Genomic DNA, 12900 nt, shown 5'->3' with positions numbered 1-12900 from the left:
TGCTAACAGCAGTATAAACCACACTCACTGACTCATTACTTATTTTGCATTATTTCCCTGTCAACTTCGAACAATAGTTATAATTGTTAATAATTCTAAGAATACAAACTCCATTACATCTTTGCCATAAATCCTGTACTTTTGCTTCACTCACACTACCTAAAATTTTCAAATTTTCAACAGACGTCCTCTTCCCTATCAATCACACACAACTGGTTGTTCCCCAATAGCATCATAACCAATCAGCTATGACATATGCAATGGCAGGAACCCCACTTCTTACCATATCTAGCCACTAGAGGTAGATGAATTGGGGAGGTGGGTGGGAGTACTTCTGATGTAATAGACGTTGTATTCTTAGAATTATTCACAATGATAACTATTGTTTGAAAATTCTTACGAAACTTCTACCTCTACCCGGTGGGATCTGCCTCTAATAACTCCCTGTGTAATTGACAGTAATCTCTTCAGGAAACCATTATTCTCTTATTCTAATCCTAACTCGAGATTATTTCCCCTTGAAATACCCCCTGAGGACTTGAAAATCAGAAAGTCTCAAGAATCGATCAAATATGTGATACTTTCACTAGAATTACCTATATTTTTGCTGATCTTGTTGGTAATAATGAATTCATTTCTGGTCTATTCCTACCCAATGACGTCATTTCTTGTTATATTTTGATTTGTCACACTAATACCGATGCAGACGTCACTTCTGGTTGTGACGTCACTTCCGGTTTGTCACTTCCTTTTATTGGATAAGGACATCTCAAGGTCTATTTCTACCAAAGACATCATTTCCTGATTAGATGGCTTCATACTGCTGACGTCAATTCAGGGTTATGATATCACTTCTGGTGATGACGTCACTTCTGGTCACTAGAGCCAGTTGATACTCAAGGTGCTCCCAATCCATCCTACACCTAATAGACGGGATAAACAAGGGTGTACTCGTAATCCTGATGCTGCTGGTGTTGGCTCTGATCTGATGGGACATAAAAGTCTGTCTGGGTGACCCACTGTTGGACAAAATGCAGGAATAGTATAGTGTCTATGACCTAGCGGTCCTATTGTGGTAGACTGATTCTTGGCTACGAAATCTAGGAGCGATCTCAGAGTTATTGAGGTCCAATGTGGATCATGAGTGAGACTAGAATAATTCCTGGATTTTGGGAGTAAAGTAGCCTTAGCCAAGGGCTCGTAAGGCTCTGTTAAAAGTGCCGATAGTACCACAGATAGATGCCACTTGGGAAAGATACGAGGTGTGCAAACACCTTCTAGTAGAAAGGATCTCATTAGTCTGTTTAGAATGGGATAGTTTCCGATTGAGAGTCTGTCATGTTGTAGAACAGAGTGAAGAGCCGATCTGTAACCTTCTATCGACCCATGTCGGAATTTATTGTCCTGACGTAGATGTAGTAGAAAATCCGCTACCATGGGGATGGATATAGCATTAGTTACAATCCCTTGTCGTCTTCTCCACTGGACAAACTTGTCCCATCTGGTGTCATATAAAAGGGAGGATGAAGGTCTCCATGATCTTGCCAGAGCTTCCAAGACAAGCTCAGAGTATCCCGATGTCTGCATCTTCTGCCTGATAACTTCCAGGCTGTAAGATGTAGGCTGGGCAGATTGTCATGGAAAATTCTGGACTTGGGTTGTCGTAGATCTTGACAGAGAGGTAACTGGATAGGTTCTTCCATTAGTAGTCTTAGATGTCTGGGGAACCATGCCCTGCTGGACCAGATTGGTGCTATCAGGATTATCATGCAATCCGTCTCCTCCACCTTGTGGATGACCTAGTCAGGAGAGACCATGGTGGGAATACGTATGCATATATACCTGTCCAGTCCATGGATAGTGCATCGATCTGGTGAGCTCTTGGGTCGGGAACTGGACTGACATAGACCGGAAGTTGATTGTTCTGACAGGTGGCAAATAGATCTAGGTGAGGTGTGTCTCATAACTTGGTTATATCCAAGCAAAGATCGGGGGATGCAAGGTCCATTCTGTTGACACTATTCTTTCCTGGCAAGAAAGGCTATCTGCAAGGATGTTCAGTTTCCCGGGTATATGTCTTGCTTCCATCCGGCAATTGATGGAATCTGCCAAGGCAAACAACCGTGTAGTCTCCGTCATCAGGGAGCTGGATCTGGTTCCTCCTTGTTTCTGGATGTAAGCCACTACTGTGGTGTTGTCCGTGGCTATGAGGATTATCGATTGAGATAGACATATCTTCCATGCCAGGATGGCATAATAGATGGCCTTCATTTCCTTGCAGTTGATATGAAGGAACTTCTCTCCTGTTCCAAGATCCCTGTACAGTGAGATTGTCCATGTGGGCTCCCCATCCCGAATCTGACACGTCTGTGAATAGATGGTGTTCGGGCGTCGGATAAGTCAGAGGGATGTGTTCATCACATGCTCTCTGTGGGTCCACCTATGCAGGTCTCGTACTAAGTTGGTAGGTAACTGAGTCTTGAATTCTAGGGTGTGGGATCGTAGTGAATTGATCCATGAGCACGTAGCATCAACCTTCCTGTGAAGGTCATATCCTGTAGAGATGTTAAGTTGCCTAGAAGAGACATCCACCACCTCAATGACTTGCTGGGTTGACTTGATAGTAATTGAATCATCGTGATAGTCTTGACAAAGCGATCCTCTGGTGGGCATAGATATCCCTAGTTTAGTTGGAATCTTCCTCCAATGTATATGATGTCTTGAACCGGAGAGGTCTCGGAGAGGACTTGGAGGGATTGACTAGGAAGCCTCGGAAGGGCATAGGTTGAACCAAGAATATCCTGTTCTGGTGAAACTGATCTTCCTCTTGGTCTGCAGCCAGGAAATTGTCCAAGTATCCATGGATTCGGACTAGCACGATGTGGGCAAACCAGGTGACTGGTGCTGTAAACCTGGTGAATAGCCAAGGGCCTATTGATATCCCGAATGGTAAAACCTGGAACTCGCAACGTCAACCATTGATCACAAAGCGCAGATATTTGCGTGATGGGTGTATCGGGACGTGAAGATTGGTATCTTGTAGATCGAGGCTGATGAGCCAGTCTCTTGTCTTAAACATTGACCGTAACTTCTGGAATTTTGACGGAGTAACCAGGAATTTTTTTTTAGGATCTTTAGGTCGATTATCATCCTCAAGTCGGTCGTATTCTTCTTAGGGACTAGGAATACAGGAGAATAAAAGCCCTTGGTGTTGTTGTTCTCCGCTAGTCTCCGAATGGCTTGCTTCTTTAGTAGCTTCCTGACTACAAGATCTGCTGCCGCTAGATTGGCTCACCCTAGATGAAATCTGCGTCCGACGGCTTGAGTCTTGTTTCTTGAAGTGCAGTTTGTATCCGTGAGCCACGACGTCTAGAATCCAGCAGTCGGACGTAACTTGCATTTAATTTTTAGCGAATGACAGAAGGCCCCTGCCACTGGTTCCGGAGTCGGCATTATGGTAAGCGTAAAACGCAGTCCATAGACATAACCAGGTCTATAACGTCGGAGTGGCTGGCAGGGAAGTGAGAATCTGCATTTGCCTCTGCCTCCAGATCTTCCACGGCGATAGGATCCTCGTTTCCTGTAGTCTGGCTGCCAAAAAGATTCCTGAGAATCGTACTCAGACTCGGTTGGAATAAATCCTACCTGGAGGGGACAAACTTCTTCTTATGAGGTTGTTTATATGACAAGTCTTTCTGGTCCCAAGAACGCTTCTGAGGGTGGGAAGATCCATGAGCCTTGGCAGCTAGGCTTGGCATCGTTCCGTTGTATCTTGTCTGACTTCGTCTATTACATGTCCCAATTTCCCGCTGAATGTCATGGGAGCAGATATTGGTTGTGACATTATCAACCTCTTTGTTTGGTTATAAACAGCTTTAGAATGAATCTGAGCTAGAAGTTGTTGACGCTGTAGCCATAATAGTTGTGAAGACATCCAGACTTGGGTGGAGAGTAAGTCTTCCTGCATTCGTGTCTAGTAGGCTGTGGATGAGTCGGACTTGATCAGTCCTGATAGTCATAGGCGTGTCTCCAGTTATGCCTTCATAACATGTCTGTAATGGTGGAATGATGTGTCTGATTTCGGCGACAAACCAGTTGATACATGCACCAATGTCCATTGAGTATCTGGAAACTGATGACAGATCCTTAATCCGTGAAGCAGGTAACGTGACATTAATACTAAGGTTGCGTACTAGCTTAAATAAATCTTCATCCAAACTTTGATAATCCGCAAGTGGAGAATCATGCGACTTATATAACTTCCGTTTCAATGGCAGCGGTAAGGGTAGTCATTCTTCATGTCTAAGCTTGAGTAGATTTTCAGACATCTGGTCTACTACCATGCTTACATAACTTGGCGAAAGTAATGTCTGGTGGATGTGTTGAGAGGATGTAGGAGCATGACATCCCCCCCTCTTCCGGCATCTCAGGTGATGAATTTTTTCAGGAGGTTGGAGTACAGGCATGAGGTGATATGATTCCTCGATAAGTTCTACAAACATAAATCCCTCCATATAATCCCACTAGGTTGAGTCGTCAGCCTGATTAATGTCTTCATAATACTCCGCTTCCACTTCCGAGTGACCGTGGGTAGCTCCCGTAGGGGTTGGATATTCGTGGTAGTCCGCCACGTATTCCCAGTGCAGTTTGTCATCCACCGGTGTCCATGATTCAGTCTGTGCGGCTTGTAATGGCTGTTCGTGAGTAATGAGTCCCGCTAAGTAATCCTCATCTCGGTCGCCATATCGGTCGGTTGGACAGTCCTGTGCGGTCCGTGCGGCTGGCTTGGGTACAATCTGTTGATGGATTAGCCGTGGAGTCCGTGCTGTAACCACGGTCAGCTGTGTGGACGGCTGGGTTAGTAGATTTGCAGACATCTGGTCCGTGCGGCTACTGTACAGTGTCTTAGCTGGAAAGTATGGCCTTGCGGTACCCTGCTGGGATCCAAGCGAAGATCAAGCTGCCCGTGTATCATGGTAGGGAAAAGCCTGCAAGCTTATACCCCGCTGGTCTGATGGGTGGTCAGATCGGCTGACCGTACAGCTGATCGGTTGGTTGGACAGCTGGTTGGCTGGCTGGTTGGTATGGTCGGCTGGGGTAGGCCCTACGGCTGTGTGCATTGCAGAAGCAGATGGCTGTCCCCCATGTGTTCTCTTGACCTGGGGACTCTTCTTAGCCAGAGCTGCTTGTCTCCTCATCTCCATTTCTTCTTTAATTTCTGAGAACATTGTCTCAAACATCATTCTCATCATGTCTTGTTGCTGCTTTAGGAAATCTTGTAGCATGCTCATAGAGAGCGCAGGAGATGGATGTTCTGCTGGCGTTGGGCTGGGATTAGTGGTAGGAGGCGCTGGGGAAGCGACAGGGGCCTGAACTGTGTCAGTAGCAGTGATGACCTCTACTTTCTTCTTAGCCACTTCACGTCTCTTAGCCAAACACCTAACACCAGCTTGCGTGCGATTGTCACTCCAGTAAGCAGCCTTATTAATATCTACTTACTGTGTCTGTTTTACAGAAAACTATTAGAATAATCTTAGATTAATGTGACTAAGTTGTGAGTTTGTTTCAAGGCGTCAATAGCGGTAATCTGACCGTGGTTGCTGTCAATAACGGTGAATTGTGCGATCTTCTGATCGCTTAACACACGATTTTGCCGAAATTAATTAAAACAATATTAAAAGGAATTTTGAATAAAATTAATGAAATAAGTTACAAACATAAGTCCAGATATACAAAGAACACTTTTTATAGCCAGACAGTGTAATTACATGATTAATTTGTGTATTTCAGTATGGATTTGTTGACATGGTATTTCCGTTGTTACGTGCTCAAGGTAATGTCTTTCCATGGGGAAAAAACCCATCAAGGTTACAACTATATCAATAGGTGTTGACACTAGCACACACAGGGAAGAAGTGAGGTTTCTGCCACTGCATACGTCATAGCTTGATTGGTGATTGACTGTGAAGAGGACGTCTGTTGAAAATCTGAAAATTTTAGTTTGTGTGAAGGAAGCCAAAATACATGATTTATGACAAAGATGTAATAGAGGTAGAAGTTTTGTAAGAATTACCTGAATCACGCCTACAAGGTACAATGGATACCGAGCCACACTTGTTAACACAAACATCAAATCAAAACAATAATCCAGGAGCAGAACAGACACAGCGACCAACACCATTTAAAATATGCTTGCATAGAACAATCCAAAACACACAGCTGACAGTCCCCCTGACCACCACTCGATATAGACACCTGAACAACACTCAATACACACAGCTGACAGTCCCCCTAAACACAGGATATTCACAGCTGAAAGAACCCCTGACCACCACTCAACACACAGCTGAAAGACCCCCTGAACACCACTCAACTTACAGCTGACAGGCCCCCTGAACACCAATCAACACACACAGCTGACAGACCCCCTGAACACCACTCGACACACACAGCTGATAGGCCCCCTGAACACCACTCGACACACAGCTGACAGACCCCCTGACCATCACTCAACACACAGCTGACAGTCCCCCTGAACACCACTCTACACACGCAGCTGACAGACCCCCTGAACACCACTTGACACACACAGCTGACAGTCCCTCTGAACACCACTCGACACACAGCTAACAGTCCCCCTGAATACCACTTGACACGCAGCTGACAGACCCCCTGAACACCACTCTACACACGCAGCTGACAGACCCCCTGAACACCACTCTACACACACAGCTGACAGTTCCCCTGAACAACACTCATCACACACAGCTGACAGGCCCCCTGAACACCACTCATCACACGCAGCTGACAGGCCCCCTGAACACCACTCGACACACACAGCTGACAGTCCCCCTGAACACCACTCTACACACACAGCTGACAGTCCCCCTGAACACCACTCATCACACAGCTGACAGACCCCCTGAACACCACTCGACACACACAGCTGACAGACCCCCTGAACACCACTCGACACACACAGCTGACAGTCCCCCTGAACACCACTCGACACATGCAGCTGACAGACCCCCTGAACACCACTCGACACACACAGCTGACAGTCCCCCTGAACACCACTCGACACACACAGCTGACAGTCCCCCTGAACACCACTCAACACACACAGCTGACAGTCCCCCTGAACACCACTCGACACACAGCTGACAGTCCCCCTGAACACCACTCGACACACAGCTGACAGACCCCCTGACCATCACTCAACTTACAGCTGACAGACCCCCTGAACACCAATCGACACACACAGCTGACAGACCCCCTGAACACCACTCGACACACACAGCTGACAGGCCCCCTGAACACCACTCGACACACAGCTGACAGACCCCCTGACCATCACTCAACTTACAGCTGACAGACCCCCTGAACACCAATCGACACACACAGCTGACAGACCCCCTGAACACCACTCGACACACACAGCTGACAGTCCCCCTGAACACCACTTGACACGCAGCTGACAGGCCCCCTGAACACCACTCGACACACAGCTGACAGTCCCCTGAACACCACTCTACACACAGCTGACAGATTATTGCGATGCCTTAAGAGAAGATAAAATATATATCGAACAATAGTTATCATTGTTAGTAATTCTAAGAACACTACTTCTATAACATCTTTGCCATAAATCTTGTATTTTGGCTTTCAGTCACACTAACTAATATTTTCAGATTTTCAACAGACATGACGTGCGCAATGGCAGGAATCTCACTTCTTTCCCACATCTAACTACTAGAGGTAGATGAATAGGGGAGGTGGGTGGGAGGAACTCCTGATGTAATAGAGGTAGTATTCTTAGAATTATTAACAATGATAACTTCTGTTCGATAATTCTTGCGAAACCTCTACCTCTATTACATCTTTGCCAGAATATACCAGGGGGACTCTGTGTAACTGACAGCAAACCTCTTCTCGAAACCATTATTCACTGATTCTAATCCTGACTCTTGTTAGTAAAATGATGTCTTTTCTGGTCTATTTCTACCCAATGATGTCATTTCTTGTTAAATTCGGATTAGCACTATTAGCGGTGCTGATGCCACAGCCGGTTTGTGACGTCACTTCCGGTTTGTCACTTCCCTTTCATTGGATAATGCTGTCTCTTATTACTTCCAAAAGAAGTCATTTCTTGATTAGACGGACCTTGTACTGCTATTTCCAGTGCTGACGTCACTTCTGGTTATGAACTCATTTCCGGTGATGACGTCACTTCTGGTGATGACGCCACTTCAGGTTCAGTCTCTTCCGGTTCTGACGTCACTTCCAGTCATTGGTATCCATGAAACAAGACTCATGGCTAGGGCTCCAAGATGTGGTGTGGAATTCTGTGCCTGTGTATAACTTGCTGCAACGGCAGCCTTAAGCCAGCCCATTATTGTAGCCTTGGTGATGTCCTTGTTGTAATGAGTCTTGCAGGATATAGACCTAGGTCTCCTTCCATGGCGTCTATGTGGGTCTGTGACCGAGAGAAAGAACTTGAGGGCTCTGATGGGACATACGCATAAAAGTCTGTCTGGGTGATCCACTTTTGGTCCCAAGGCAGGAATGTTATAGTGTCTATTGCCCAACATCCGCATGGTGAATTTTGGCTACAAAATCTGGGAGCGATCTTAGAGTTATTGAGGTCCAATGTTGATCATGGGTGTTACTAGAATAGTTAAAGTCATGGAGTTCTGAAACACTTGCTGCCATGGACTCGTAAGGTTTCGTTAAAAGTGCCCATAGCACAACAGAAAGATTCCACTTTGAGAAGATATGAGGTGTGCAAATATCTTCTAGTGGAAAGGATCTCATTAGTCTGTTTAGAATGGGATGGTTTCCAATTTAGAGTCTGTCATGTTGAAGTACAGAGTGAAGAGCCGATCTGTAGCCTCCTATCGTCCCATGTCAGAATTTGCTGGACTTGGGTTGTCGTAACAGATCTCGACGAGAGGTAACTGGAGAGGTTCTTCAATCAGTAGAGTTAATAGTCTGGGGAACTATCATGGGCATTAGATATGTACATAAGTTTTGTAATGATGCTATATACTAAAAACAACTGTTAGAAAACCTTTAATGGTAGTTATTCATAAAATATACTTTAATGCACAAAATATCAAAATATAATTTTGCAATGTTCTAAATCACCTAAATATTAAAACATAAATACTTTGTCACGTAAACCAAAAACATTCAATAATTATCCCTATTGAAATATTGTTAATCTAAATGCCATGTAAGCTATGACATAATTTGGGTGTCTAAGTATCAATGTAAACAAACCTTAATCCCCATAATCCAACTAAGTAAACATAACCCTAAAATAACATTGTCTCTACCACTTAATTACCTCTGTATTCAATAAGTCTAGACAGCACCCTAATTACCTAGTGTTAATCATCTAAAACAATAGATGTCACCTGCTAGCTAGTTAGCGTCAAAGGATACAAAGGAAACGTAAAGAAATAAAAATTTCTAAAATTTCTAAACAGCAAAAGGCACCGGTTCAGCATGTACCTGACAAACCTGCAAAGTTTGATGAAAAAATATTGAACGGTTTCAGAGTTATGCTCCGAAAACGAACCCTACCCTCACAGAACCTAATCTTGTTGCCATGGAAACGTAAAAAATAACAATTTCTAAAATTCCTAAATAGCAAAAGGCACCAGTTCATCATGTACCTGACAGACCTGCAAAGTTTGATGAAAAAATATTGAACGGTTTATGAGTTATGCTCCAGAAACGAACCCTACCCTCACAGAGCCTAAGTCCATCTTGTTTCCATGGAAACGTAAAAAATAAAAATGTCAAAACTTTCTAAATAGCAAAAGGCACTAGTTCAGCATGTACTTGACAGACCTGCAAAGTTTCATGAAATAATATTGAACGGTTTCTGAGTTATGCACCTGAAACAAAACGTGACGGACGGAGCCCGTTTCTATATCCCCCGCCAACTTTGTTTGGCGGCGGATAATAATCACCGTAAAATAGCTAATCTACACTGCCCACGTTGCAAACAACAAGATACACCAAAACTAGTACTTATTCACTGCACACGCTACCAAACCAACCGAACAACACTACAGACCACCCTAAATCTTAAAACCGCACTTACACTAGAATCAGTCCTAAATCAATCAAATAAATTCGAAAAATTCAAAGCCTTAGGCATATACCTAATTAAAACAGGACTAATTAGTTGCATTTAAACCCCAAATAAAATATTAAAACCAAAACTACCTAATCTAACAACCACCCAACACAGACAGCTCCCTTAGTTCGTCCTCCACCCATTCTTGGCATTCATTCCAAATCTCAAAATTTCAAAATTACTATATAAGCAACCACTAAAGCCCCCCTCCTGGGTTGAACAAACCACCTTTCCCCTTTTCGGAAACACATTAAATGGCCTGGCCGGGCCTGTGTGCGACATACGCTTGCAGTCGGAAAGCGCACGTTAAATCTCCAATATAAGTAAGTAAAGTGTCTTCAGACTTGCTCTCGCCTTCCTAGGAACATGCTCGGTCCCTGGGAAGTCTATGTATGCTCACCATTGTTGTATATATTTCTTAGCTACTTATATATATGATGTTCATGAAAATAAATCTGTGTATATTGTACTAGTTGTCTCTTGTTCTACCTGGCTAAGCTACCCCTTTTTGTCAGAACATGATAGTTGGCGGAGAATCCTTAGGATTTCGACCAAGAGACCTAGTGCATCATAGATTCTTCCTATAGTTATATCATTATTCATACATCATCATCATAATCATCTATATGTTCAATGTTTGTCTTGTCTACGGTCTCTGGGAATCTCTCACCAGATCTTCACCTTCAACCTTCTGTCTATCTTTAGACATTTTTCACACCTGTAGGGTTTCCCTCAGTCTATTTATATCTTGCATTAAGCACTTCCTTTGATGCTTAATGCAATCTGTCTTCTAATTGGCCACCCTGGTCCTCTACAGGTAGCTTCCTTCCATACCTGACTTCCTCCTCAGGAAGGACATTTTTCTTTTCTTCAGGTATGGAATGGCCACATTTCAATCTGTTTTCATCTGCTTCTGTCAGAAATTAATATCTATATTAGGGTGCTGAATTAAATTGAATAATATATATAATATCATTTAAAGTAATATTAAATTATTAAATGGAATATTGATATTATAAAACTTGCTTGTAAAATAATTAACCACATGGTCCATTTTGGCCCATGTGCTTTTCAAGTATCCTATAAGTGAACTTATAAAAGTAATTTAACATTAAAGTTAGTTTTATTATAGTTTATCAATGGCTTTTGTACTTATATATTTAAGATAAATAATACCTGTAAACTTGCAAATATATGACTTCATGTGCTGCTGTTGAGGAGGAAGGACATTTTTCTTTTCTTCAGATAGTTCAACAGCAGCCACCCCCTTATAATAAATCCATTATCATCATCTGCCTGTGTCTGTGTTTCCCAACGGCCCGAGCCGGATAACCACCACTACCCCGGCTACACATAGCAAATAGAATCAAATCAAGATTGCCATTTATCATTAATTAAGATCAGACTGGCTTTATGACAGGTTGCTACATTGGTGACAATATTCACTTAATCTATGATGCCATCTCATGTACAGAAAAATCAAACATTCCTGGTATGCTTCTTCTTATAGACTTTGAGAAGGAATTTGATTCCATTGCTTGGTCATTTATAGACAAATCTTTATCCTTTTTGGGATTTGGTGAAAATTTAAGAAAATATATATCGGTATTTTACAATGATATAAAAAGCTGTATGTCCATCAATGGTCAGTTGTCATCTTGGTTTAATATCAGACATGGTTGCCGACAGGGTGACCCATGATAACCGTATATATTTATTCTCTGTGCAGAAATACTAGCCAATATGATCCGCTCTAACAGAGATGTCAACGGTATCCTGGTGGACGGTAGTGAGTATCTTCTTAGTTAGTATGCTGACGATATGGAATTATTACTTGATGGTAGTCAGTCCTCCTTTGTATCATGTATTAACTCTCTTGATTGTTTTACCAAAATATCTGGTTTTAAGATTAACTATAATAAAACTCAAGTTAGCTGGCTTGGCTCCAATAGAGGTTGTAAGGAAAAGTTCAAAGATGATTTGCCTATTAGTTGGAATCCAGAAGAGTTCAGAATTCTAGGAGTCAAATTTTGCACAAATCTGAAAAAAATTGGTTCAGTTGAACTTTAAAGACAAATTATTTGAGTTAAAACAGATTATGAATAGGTGGATGAAACAAATAGTTTCAATTGGTAGGGTCGCAATCATTAAATCCTTGTTGATTTCAAAACTCAATTATCTATTGTTATCACTGCCTGATCCCCCAAATGATTTTCTTGTTACTTTAAATGCTATGCTTTTTAAATTTCTTTGGAGTGATAAACGAGACAAAGTAAAGAGGATTACAGTTTGGCAACCTGTTAAGCACGGGGGCTTAGGTATGGTGAATATTTTTTCATACGTGCCCATATAATAGAGGGACGGCCCTCCCCAACAGTTTATCATAAACCATCAGCGCTACGGTCTGGCATGTAACTGATACATCCCGACACCCTGCTGTTAACGTCTCTGTATCGCTGCAGATGCGCAGACATTCACGACTGACCATTCTGGTAACCATGTAAACAATATTATATAATATCCGGGGTAAGAGTTAATTCCCTTAGCCGAGATTTCTCCGACTACGACCAGCGACAATCCAATAAAAGGACGTCTCTTAGCGGATTACAAAGATTTTTTTATGATATCTCTCATTAGCACATGTCAGTTGGCTGCAAATTATTTGCTGAACATGTGTGTCTTCCGGCACATTTATTTCAATATACATTCGCCACAGCCATGGACGACTTCATTAACTTGGACGATTTCGT

At 42.8% G+C, this 12900-nt stretch overlaps 1 protein-coding gene across 1 annotated transcript in view; it reads right to left on the bottom strand.

Annotated features, from left to right (window-relative positions):
- LOC139449468 (von Willebrand factor A domain-containing protein 3B-like) overlaps positions 1-12900 on the bottom strand; it is a 521695-nt gene that overhangs the window by 72818 nt on the left and 435977 nt on the right. The window lies entirely within an intron of this gene.

The sequence above is a fragment of the Haliotis cracherodii genome, unplaced genomic scaffold (assembly GCF_022045235.1).
Source record: "Haliotis cracherodii isolate W230 unplaced genomic scaffold, xgHalCrac1.p SCAF_8, whole genome shotgun sequence".
Lineage (NCBI taxonomy): Eukaryota > Metazoa > Mollusca > Gastropoda > Lepetellida > Haliotidae > Haliotis > Haliotis cracherodii.
The sequence above is the reverse complement of the archived record's forward strand: the minus strand, read 5'-3'. Positions and strand labels throughout refer to the sequence as shown.